The sequence below is a fragment of the Lipotes vexillifer genome, unplaced genomic scaffold, assembly GCF_000442215.2.
Source record: "Lipotes vexillifer unplaced genomic scaffold, Lipotes_vexillifer_v1.1 scaffold591, whole genome shotgun sequence".
NCBI classification, from domain to species: Eukaryota; Metazoa; Chordata; class Mammalia; order Artiodactyla; family Lipotidae; genus Lipotes; species Lipotes vexillifer.
This window is the reverse complement of record NW_006791954.1, coordinates 1,294,440-1,306,543: the sequence shown is the minus strand read 5'-3', so window position 1 is coordinate 1,306,543 and position 12,104 is coordinate 1,294,440.

Sequence of the window (12,104 nt, the reverse complement as noted above, 5' to 3'; positions counted from 1 at the left end):
AGACCCTTTTAAGTAACATAAAACTGAGCATTTGGAAACAGAAAGAAAGACCGTTCTTTTGAGGGAAGGCAGGCATATAGGTGGCTTAACTGAAAGGAAGCTGATTCAGTGACAATTTATTGTCTTGGACACCTGGGTCCCCAGCTGGTCTCACATCCTAGCTCCCCAAGGGCTATGGTTGACTCCTGAGTTGAGTAAAAAAAAAAAGTCTCAGGGGTTTCCCTGGTGGTCCAGTGGTTAAGACTCCACGCTTCCACTGCAAGGGGCATGGGTTCAATCCCTGGTCGGGGAGCTAAGATCCCGCATGCAGTGCAGTGCGGCCAAAAAAACAGGAAGTCTCAGAGCATCTTGGCCCTGGGAGAAAAAAGTCATCTCGACGTTATTATGTTAGAGTAATAATGTCAGTGATGGGATATTTGTTATTGTTACAATTCTTTCCTTTAGCTTGAACTTTAAAAAAATTATTCTTACTGAATCAAGCCAAATAATCTGGAACAGGCATTGTCTCTTTCCAATACTGAGATTGTATCATTACGTAGACGCGCACACAAATGCACGAGAAGGCATTATATCCAAAAGAGCAACCAGATGAAGCTATGGGTCGTGGGGTGACAAAGTGTGGGCCCTGCCTTGGGGATAGCTACCGGGAGCTCTGCTTCTGTGGGACTGTCTCCTGCCACATGCATCCTGGCTCCGGGTGGCTGGTGCGGCTGTTCAGCAAGGAAAGCTGGGGGCCCATGAGCAAAGCCACAGGGGAGGCTGTGACAGTGCCAGGCTGCCTTCCACTTTCAAATACGCAAGCACACCCTACAGTCCCACGGCTTAAAATGTCCTAGGAATGACAGACAAAACACTCTAACCTCCTTAAGCTTGCTCAACCCATATTTCAGCCAAAATGATCAAGAAATGGAGATCCTAAATTCAACGGTGATGTGGTTACTGTGCCTGCCCCACTTAAAACAAGAAGCACTTTCGTCACCTATTAGGCTGGTGCCTGAAACTTTCCAGTTAGATTTCACTCATCATCAGCAGCAAACATTTCATTCTGTTAGCTGAAGCCAGCGAGGTTTTTGGTCCTTGGGAAGAATCAGAGTGCCCCACCGGCAACCCAGTAACCAGTTACAAGTGACTGATTCCTGGTGTCACTGAAACTGTTCAGTTCCTGTTCTTTTGACTTCAGATTTCACAGGATGGCAGGGAAGAAAGAAAAGGAGTACTGCTTGGAGGGAGGAGCACGGAGGTGGGAAGGGGTGCAGAAGGAGGAAACTGGAGGCATGGACAACATACTTTAGCCACCTTACAGTTGGGGCTAATCATTACAGTTTAGTCAGATTCTGCCTGGGACCTGGGAAGTGACTCCTCAGAGCTGGTGAGTCTGCGCCAGCAGCTTGTCCAGGCTGGCCCTGAATCTCCAGAGAGCTAGAAGGACATAAGAGTCCTATCTCCATCTGTAGCCTGGTGTGATGAGGCCCCCATTCCACTGTGGGGACCATACTGCCCACCTGAGATGCGATCCCACCAGCCTCTGTACAAAGGACTTTGATTTGGTGTGGATCTGATTAAACGACTGTAGATGTCCTTGGAAGCACTGTGTGGAAGAATTTTAAACAGCTTCTCCTTTTTAATATGCACTTCCTCTTCAGTTTTAATTATTTTGTTCCTACATTTTCCCTTTCAATTTACTAAAATCTAGAAATGTAATTAGAGCAGAAGCTGGGCTCAGAGAAAGCTGCCAGGATTTCTACAGCATGATTAAATACACTAGGCATCCCTTTAGTGTGGGGCTGAAAAATAGGATTCTCATTATTATCTTTCCTTATCCAGGAAAGAATCAGTACCACGTACAGATACGGATTTATTGAAAACGCTAATTAAAATCTTGGGATGGGATCGCGGATGTCGATATCTTTAAAATGGTCCCATGCCCATTGGTATGAACCCACCAAGCCCTTTACTCTGGACCTGGTCCATCCAGGCCCTGAGCTTTCTTCTGATGGTCATGGGATCTTATCTGCCACCCTCCTCCACCCCTGGGATTTAGTGCATGTGGCGGGGGGGGGGGGGGGGGGGGGGGGCGGAAAGTGCAGTTATTTCATTATTTCCTCCATTTACTGTTTCATTGTTGTAACCACAACAAGCAAGAAACCCCCTCTTCTCTCCCCTCACGAGGGACTTAATGAGGCTTTTATCTGTGCAACAACAATCAAGCTTACAATGGCACCAATTCAATTCACTGCTCTTTGTGATGGTAGGAAACACACAGAACTTGTTTTCTTAATCCAAAACACAAATGACAAAGTGTTCTTTGGCCATCATGAGCCAGGTCTGGGCAAGGAATCTGTCCCAGAGACCCCTAGACGTCCGGTATTTACTCTGCCAGTGAGGATCTTCAGCTCCATTTTACAGTCCAGTAAGCAAAGGTATGGTTTCCCTTGAAGGTGTAGGGGAGGTAGAGGCAGGCAGGAATGAATAGAAGATGAGTGCCTGGATAGGAGGTGGAAATTCAGGAAGGAAGATCCTTAGTAGGGGCATGGTCCTGTCTAAAGTGACAGATGACACCCCCTGGGATACAGATGTAAGACCACACTCAAGGAAGCATACCAACAAGAACACACTGATGAGGTTGTGCTAGGGCTATGATGGGGTTAGTAGAAAATTGGCAGCGATGAAACATTTATTGATTGATTAAATTTCATAGTGAAGCAGTTGTGGCTTAATGAATGAGCTCCCGCCGCCTCGGAGACTCAAGTTCAAACCCAGCACTATCGCTTTCTATATATAAACTTGGACGAGCCTCTCTGAGCCTGTTTCTCCATATGAACAATGGAGAAAATAATGCTCACCATATCATAATGTTGTGAGGATTAACTGAAATAATATATGAACATAGCACAGTCCCTCTACACAGAATAGAATAGACCCCACTTATTTACAGATGTATTACTGAATGTGGATTTGGGGGTAAGTGTTCACATGCCTGCTGGTCTTCAAGCCTCACTCTAATCGCTGTGCCATCCTTGCTCCTTTCCTTTATGCCATTCTTTAGAATTCTTCAGGAAGCATGGAATCAAAGAAAGCAGCACGGGCTTCTCGGCCAGAACACTGACACTCGCTAGCCAGTGTCCCTGAACAAGCTCCTTGTCCTCAGGGTCTGTTTCCTCACAGATCAGTCAGGTTTCTGGTTGCAAGAACTGCCCCAACGCTGGCTATATCAGCCCCAACTGGAATTTACTGAAGAAATATCTCTGGCTCCCAGAATTGTCAGGAGCTGGAGAATCAGTCTTGGAAATTCGGCAGAAACCAAGGGCTAGTGGAGGAAGAACAACAACCTTCTTTAGTAGGACCTTCTGGCCAGGAGGTCCAACCACTGGGCACTGCCACAAAGTGCCACCACCAGACACATGGCTCCTGCTGCTGCCATTGCAAAAGGACGTTTAACCTTCCTTCCATCTGTGTGCCTCAGGCTGCAGACCCAAAGCCCAGGCAGCAGCACCCTGTTGACTAATCCTAGACCACATCCTGGGCCCTGACCACCATGGCGGAGGGGGGAGGGGCGGTGAGGAGGAAACGAAGAAAGGTCTCGCTGCCACGGTGTCCACGGTGTAACGTTCAGCACTCCTTCTCACTGACGCTGTCCGCAGCAGGGTACTCATCCCAAACAGGAAGGGGGTCAGATGCTGGAACACCAACCCTCCCACCTCATCCTTGAAACAGGGCATTCATCATAGGGTAATAAGTGGCGTCAAATGACATGTTTGTTCAAAAGTGCTTGGCATATAAAAGACATTCTGTTACTTCCCTCTTTTATAAAAGGCTTGGAGTGGTGCGCTCATCTGAGGATTTGATCGATGTGCTCATAGATACTGAAGTTCTGAGTTTTTCACCTGGAGAAATGGTTGGGAAAGATCATGTCTGAAGAGTGGGGTATCAAGCAGAGGAGAAGCAGTGGGAAAGGGAAGAGAGGAAACGGCAAGTTTGAGTCCACCTTGTCTTTGATTTTTGTCCTGGACTCTGGCCACACAGCTCCATCTCCATCTTGTTCATCTTTAAAATGGTTCTGAGAATTACCTAAAGTCATTGTTTCAAAATAAGTTTTAAAGGGTCAATATTTGCTTTCAAGAGAGAATATATTACCAAAAAATGGATTATATTCACTGTTATGAATTATGTTCAGTGGTTTCTTGGCCCTATTCTGAATGGGCTTGATCCACTACCTGTTGGTATTTGCCCTAAAATAACATTTACCTAAATGTAGATAAGTTGTTGAGGAAAAACATTTTTTTTCTCTGCCTCCACTCAAATAGAAATTACTTCGGATTTTACGATTTTAGATTATCCTTGCCATGGCTCTACTTTATCAAGGTGAATTGATTTCAACTGAAAGTTTATTCTACATTAGAATCCTATTTTTAAAAGGGAATTTAATCTAAAATTCAATTATGGAAGGTCTGTGCCCAAATGAACAGTCAAGTAGCACTTACTGAATGCTCCCCAGGTACGGAGCTCTACGGAGGTAACTACAGGAGAAATCAAAAGAAATAGAAATCGTGTCCCTATTCACAAAGTTTTCAGTTTGGAATTTTAAAATTTCAAAACCGGAAGGGACCATACTGGTTCTCCATCCCAGTGGTTTTTGAACAGTGTTTGCCTCTCAAGCTCTGGGCTTCAGAAGATTTGCCTCAGGGGTTCCAAGGAAGGGGGAGCAGCAAAGGGGGCTGGGGCAGTCCAAGCCAAGCCAGTCTGGTTCTCTATCCACTCATTCAGGCCAGAAATTGGGCACCATCCTTGAGTCCTCTTCTTCCCTAATACCTTACCTGTAATCCATCAGGAATTCCCACAAATTCTAGTTTCAAAGTATCCCTTGAATCCATCCACTTCTCTCCATCTCCCCAGTCCCATTCAAGTTCTAGCCAACATCCTCCTTTGCCTGAACCACAGCGAGAGGGTCCTAACTGGTCTTCCTAATTCTTTGCTGTCCCTCAATCTATTCTTCACTCAGCAACCAGGGCCATCTAATTAAAACTTAAGTCAGATCATGCTTCACCCCTGCTTAAAAACTTTGAATAGCTTCCCATTGTACCAAGAATAAAACCCACACTTTGTACCACTGCTTTTAAGAGTCTCATATTCAACAATGTCCCCCATTGCTCTTTTCTTCCCCATCTTCATTTCATCTTCTTCTGGCCATCTATCAATTCCTAGAGCCCATCAAGCTCTTTCCTCCATGAGCATTTGTGGTTACTATTCCCCCTACCTTGAACAATCTTCCTGTAAACTCTTCACATTGGCTGGTTCTGCCTCTTATTTCAGGTCTCAGTTTAATTTTTACAGCCCCAGAGAACCTTCTCTGACCACTTGCCTTATCTAAAATAAGGACCTTCTTGGTATCTTGGTACTCTGTTTACTTCCTTTACAACACTAACAATAATTTGCAATTGTCTTGTGTATTTACTTGTTTATTATCAATCTCTCCTAATCAATTGTTGGCTCCAGCCTGTTTGTTTCTTTTGCTCTCCATAATGTCCCAGCATTCAGCACGGTGCTGCCACATGGACAGAAGGTGCTTGGTACATACTGAATGAATGAATGTACCACAGAAAACCCTAGACTTGTCTGGAATGTCAAAGAAGGTTGGAAGCATGAAAGGAAGGTTAGTAGGCAAAGAGCTTGGAGAAGGGGAATGAGGAAGGAAAGCAGGCCAGGCAGATAAAGATCCTAAGGCCAGAGAGAACATGGAGTTTTTGAGAAACTCAAGGAAAATTAGTGTGGCTGGAGTACACAGAGTAAGTGGGAGGGCTGTGGGGAGTGGGTCAGGAGAGTTAGGAATAGCCAGCCAGCGTGTCTCCCCTATGAACAAAACCACAGGACTGAGAACAGGGGAGGAGTGAATTCCCCAAAGGAAATTCAGGGCCCTCTTGGCAGAATGAGGAAGTGAATGCAGGGGGCCAACAGCAGACGACCATTACTCCTGGTTTTTCCTTCTACCTCTCTGGCTACTCCTTCTCAGTCTCTTGACAGGCTCTTCCTTTGGCCATCCTTTGAATATCAGCTTTCCTTGGGTTGTGTGCAGTTCCTCTCCTCTTCACACTGTCCTCTCTTGCCTTGAGGTGGCTCCTTTATTCTCACCGCTCCACGGCCATCCATCTGCTAAAGAATATTCCAAATCTATCTCGAGCCAGGTCTTTCTCTTGAGCTCCACTTACATATCCAACTCTCAACCTGATATCTTCAGTTGGATGGACCATAGGCACCTAAGATTCAGCAGATGTAAAACCTGATTCTCCTCTGGTGCTCTCTTGCCTCACCAAGTAGCTCAAGCCTGGGAACAGGAAAGTGTCCTTGACTCCTCAATCCCACCTCTAATTCAACACCAAGTTCTGACAATTCCACGCTTTAGTTATCTCCCAGTTCTGCCTACTTCCTTCTGTCTTCACTGACACCTCCCCAGTCCTTTCTGGGATTGCAGCAGCCTCCTCCCTGGGCTCCCAACCTCTGGTCTTCACCCTTCCAGTTCATGACCTCTCTGCAGCCCGAGTGAGATTTCTAAAAGGTCAATCTGATCGAGTCACTTCTTTGCATTCCACCCTTCACTGCCCTCAATATAAAAACCATACTCCTTAATAGAGGTGAAAGGCTCTGTACCAGTGACCTATGCCTTAGTCTCCAGGTGGTCTCTTATGCTTCCCACCGCACCTAGCAGTAAGGTTTCCTGTCACACAGAGAACTACTTTCAATTTCCTGAGTAAACCAAGTTCTCTCTTTTTGCACATACTGTTATCTCTTCCCAGAACAGTCTTCTCCACAGATTTCCCTGCCCCTACCCTCACCTTCCCCTGGTTAATTCTCTGCTGATTTTCCAGCTTCAATTCATCCATCTGTTCCTCCAGGAAGCTGTGCATGTCCCTAGCCCTGAGCTAGGTCTTTCCATATTTCTCCTCTCACTGCAACCCCTGTATCATGGTTGCCTGATTCCCTCTCTGTCCCTCACTAGATGGTAAGCTCTTTGAGGGTAGGGATTTCCCTTTTTCTCTCTCTCTCTCTCTCTCTATTATGTTTTCAGCACAGGGAAGCATTCCTAGCATGTAATAGGTATTCAGATAAATGCTTGTGTGATGAATAAATGAATTAACTAGTGAAAGAAACATTCCTTTCAGGAACTTGGATCCTGTCATTTCAGGCACAGAAGCCTCCAGGAGCTTCCTCTTCCTGCATCCTCTGTTTGGCCACAGGCTGGTCGGCAGCCTGTGAGAACCCTGAACATCTGCTTGAGAGGCTCCTTGACTCACTGCAACCACTGGGAGCCCAGTCTTCCCTTAAAAGGCCACCTTATCGGAAAGTGCCAGTGATGGCATTTATGAGCTCTATTTTTATCTGTGTTGGAAAAGTCTCAGAGTTAATTCCCAAGCCAACGACATTAAACTCAGGAACGTGGATGAGCAAGAAAGCATCTACGTGATGCCTTTGAGTCACAGCTTTGTTTTCCGTGGCAAGACTTCCAGTCCTCCCGGTCACTGGGCCCTTGTTTTTCAGGACTGGCTGACTCTAAAAAGCTTTTGATCCCCCATTTGTTAGAATTAGATCCTGCAGCCCTTAGTGGTCTAGGAAATGGCGTCCTCTTCCTTAAGATTTGCTTAACTCTGCTGGGGCCTTCAGAGAAGAACACAGAAGAGATTGCCAGACACCTCCCGGTTTATTCAAACCAGCTTTCTACCCCTATTCCCAAGTGGGAATGAATCGTGGGTGATAGCATAGCTAGCAGCAGGAAGGAAGGAGGCGCGTGGCCAGAGGAGAGGGCTCCCGATGAGCTTGGCCAGAGAGATAATTGGACAGAAGCTACAGAAATGAGAAGAGTAACCCAGCAGAGCTGGCAAGCAAGTCGAGGGCCTGTGCCAGGGAAAGGATTCGCTGTCAGAACCGGGGGAGATTGAGAGAGAGAGAGAAGGGAGGAGTAATGGAGAGAGGAAAATGACATGAAGGACTGAAGGAGGAAGGCAGCAGGAGGGAAACAGGGAGCAGCAAAGATGGGAGGCACCATAGGTAATTTGTAAAGTGGAGAGGGGGGGGCACACATTTCCCTCTAATCCAAGTGGGGTCCTTTGGGGAAAGGGGATGCTGGAGAGTCAGGTGGAGGCCCCAGAGAGATGGTCAGTCACACCCCCCCACAGCAGATTCGAAATGAGACAAGGAATGTTCTCACTCCCAGATTCAAGGTACTAAATTGGCCACGATCCCTGCCTCTGGAAATTTAGGAAAGATAGTTTTTGGCAAAGGATGCTGGAACTCGGAGGACTCGAGCCACTATTTGAGTAGTCTCCTCCCCTTTCCCTTAGCAAAAGCCTAAACAATTCAGGGTCCATGCCCCACTGTCTTGCACCCCGATCTCCCCTTCCCAGCAGCACCCACACAGCCCAGGATCACAGCCCCCCTGTGCGTCTCTGCCCCTGCTGGCTACTCTGGGCCAGGGACCAGCCTGAGAGCTTGGAGTCTGGGCTGAGTCAGCACTGCCTGTGGGAGAGATTTGCTTCCTGGAAAGTCTTGCTTCAAAGCTTCTGGCTGTGGCCAAGCGCCGGTAGCGAGCAAGAGGCACACCGGAGGCTGGACGATGCATCTTCGGCTTTCAAGATACCTCTCACCAGAGAGAGAATCATGGGACAGAAATTTCCACAATCCCGCTTAAAGAGTGACTCCAATATACTTCAGGCTGCCCCTCCACCCTCCACCCTCTCCGCTTTGGAAAATCACATTTTTCAGGTCTCACAAGAGATTTCAGGGCCAAGATGGAAGTTCTGATTCCTGATTGATCTGGTTACTTCTCCTGTAAATCAGACAAAATATATGTTCTGAGCCTCAGATATCTATTTTCTGAAGATATGTCCTTATTCATTGGGGCAGCAAGTATGCCCCCTTGTGTGGGCACAAGGCAGAACCCTCTCTTGATAAAAAGGACAGCATACCATTAGCAGGATCAGCAGACTGCTCCAGGGGTCAAACCCCCGCTCTGTCTCTGGGGGCTGCGATGGGGAGTCTAAGCCATCCTGACCCTTCTCTTCAACTTGGGAGTTTTGATTCCCCCCAATGCAGGGTGAAGGGTCATTTTGATGGTCTCACTTTGGACAAGTGAGAAGAGAGAGCATTTTACTTTGACCCCCACAACTGTTTGCTATGCAGCGGGCACTCTAGCGGGTAGGCAGTGAGTGGGTGGCAGCAGCTGCCAGACGCCTTCCCCTGAGGATGTATCAGTTGGTGCCCAAAGTCCCTATAAGCTCTTTCTGATCTCTGTGCCAGCGACTACGGGTCCTGGAAGGAAGCCAGGCGTCCACCGTGAGCCCTGCATTCTTCCCCACCCCCTCATCCGCCGAGAATGAGGTGGGATGGCTTGGGAGCTCACTGAGAAAGGAGCCGATGGTTCTTAGACACATTTTCCAGCTGTCACACCTGCTAACGTGGGAACTCACACTCATGAACACGTGCACACTCAGCAATAAATTGTTTCAGGCTTTCTTGTTCCATCCGTCCCATGCCCAAAGCAGTGGGAATAAGAACTTCCATCAACAAACTGTTCTTCCCAGTCTGCCTCCTTCTCCCTCCCTTCTTTCCACCCTGCCACAAACACTTATTGATGTCTGACTGGCACCTACCCCGTGCCAGTCACTGTTAGGGGCTAGAGACACACGGACACAGTCTTGGGGGAGAAAATATATGTAAGTACTAATCAGACACAAGACAGTGATACAGTGCTGCAATATGAGAGGTGGCAAACCGGTGGCCATAGGCCAAATCTAACTTGTAGACACATTTAGTTTAGCTGGCAAGGAATTTTAAAAATTGTCAGAGTTCACATAAAAATCAATATTTCCATCTGTTTTTGAAATAACACATCTGGCAATAATCCGGAGGAGGTAAAACACCACTGTCCCCTTTAGCTGGGATGTGCTCTCAGTGTCATAGGCCACATACCCACCCCCCACCTCACCCACTTCCCTGTTGAGATAAACTGGTTCTTTTCGTTCATCCACGTTCACTACCACCATCTTGCACGTGTTAGAATTTGGGACCCTTAGAATGAAAAGCCATCAGAAGACCCAAAGGAGGGAACCATCAGCTCTGCTCAAGGGAGTCAGATCAGTTATCCCTTGAGCTAAGTCCAAGGACTTTGTTGATTTGATGACTTGTCTACTGTTTCTCCCCTGCCCTCATCGTCAGATGCATAAGGGAAAGGCTCCAGCCGGTTCCCTCCTCCAAGTATCTCCAGCCCACAGAAGAGTGCCTGGTACAGGGCTGATCTCAATGCACACTTGTGAAATGTGCTGAATGAATGGAGCCGCTAGAAGCATCAGGTGGAAAAGGGAATTCCAAGCAGAGGGAACTGTGGCTGCAAAGGCGTGACAGTGAATAGTACAGTGGGAAGCTGCAAATAGTTGGTGGTGAATGGGGGTGGGGGTGGGGTGCCGGAAGTGTCAGGAGGGTGGGATGAGGTAGGGTGGAAACAGCAGGAGTTGAAGCCGGGGAAAAAAACTCCCGTGGGACCCCGAAGGGCTTTGTAGAGTGTATTAGGAAGGTAACCACGGAATCTTGGAAGTGATTTAAGGAGTGAAGTGACAGGGTCAGAGTCCTGTTTCACACAGATGACTCTGGCAGGGTGGCGGGGTGGGGAGAAATGGGAAGCTGCAGAGGGAAGACGGAAGGAGCAAACAGAAACTTCAACTCAATATTCCCCTTTCTGAGGCCCTTGCAATGCCACTGGGGATCTATTTTAAGAAAATGGTGCCCCCTGCTGACTAGGTCTGGGCTTGCATCTCCCCCTGTAGCCAAGAGGGAAATTACAAAATGTTTTGGCCCTGAACAAAAGTACCTGGAAGCCCTGGGCACAGAATTGCAAGTGGTGACGCATCTGAGAGTGCCTTCCTTTCCTAGATAGAGGGGCCCGTGAGAACGGGTGACAATGACTAATGCCACAAACTGTTGCCAGATAAATACAGAACACCAGCTAAATCTGAATTTCAGATAAACAAGACACAATTGTTTAGTATAAATATGTCTCAAATATTGCATGGGACATACTTATACTCAACAAGTATGTGCTGTTTATCTGAAACTCAAATTTAGCTGGGCATCTTGTATTTTTATTTGCTAAACCTGACAACCTTAGATAAAGTGTCTTGGAGGGGCCAGGAGAAAACTAGAATGAAATCGGATGCGTTACCCTCCTTGGGTTTCTCTGCAAACTCAATCTCACCCCTCCATCTAAACAGAGCTGGAGATGATACTTTCTCATATTTTATAGTGTTGCCCAGTTATACAATAACTCTATTTGGGAAATCAGTTTTCATTAAATGAGCCCATGATTACAGTGAACCCCTAAGAGAATCTAAAGAGAGCTGTGGACCCTTTTTACAGCAAAACCAACCTACTAGCTTGACATATGTGTGAGCACCTGTGTTACACACACATTTGTACATTAAAATTTCAGGGAGTTCTCAGCCTTCATGTAAGAGTGACGTTCCCTCTAGGGCTGTGGTCTGAATGTGGCAGTTCCAGGGTCCTGAGTAGGAGGAAATGGTGTCTAGTCAGCCCCTAAGCTAAAACATGATGCTTCCGCTAGCTCTGGCCACCCACACACCATGACAAAACACAGAAGTGGGCAGGAAGAAATATCCTGTCCCCCCCACCTTGGAGAATGCCTTGAACCATTTCCCTCTTCCACCTCTCCCAGAAATAACAAGGAGTCGGGCATATTTGGACAGAAAACCCACCAGCCCTTGTGGACTTGCGCCTCAGCCGAGTGGAAGGCACGGGATGAAATCGCTCCCCGTTCCAAGACCCTCTTTGTTCTCCTTTCCAGCCTTCTTGCCACGGCAGGCATAGCACCCTGGTTCCCAGTCTGAGGACTGTCAGAAATTAGCTTTTGGGCTTCCCTGGGGGCGCAGTGGTTGAGAGTCCGCCTGCCGATGCAGGAGACACGGGTTCGTGCCCTGTTCCGGGAAGATCCCATATGCCGCGGAGCGGCTGGGCCCGGGAGCCACGGCCGCTGAGCCTGCGCGTCCGCAGCCTGTGCTCCGCAACGGGAGAGGCCACAACAGTGAGAGGCCCGCATACCGCAAAAA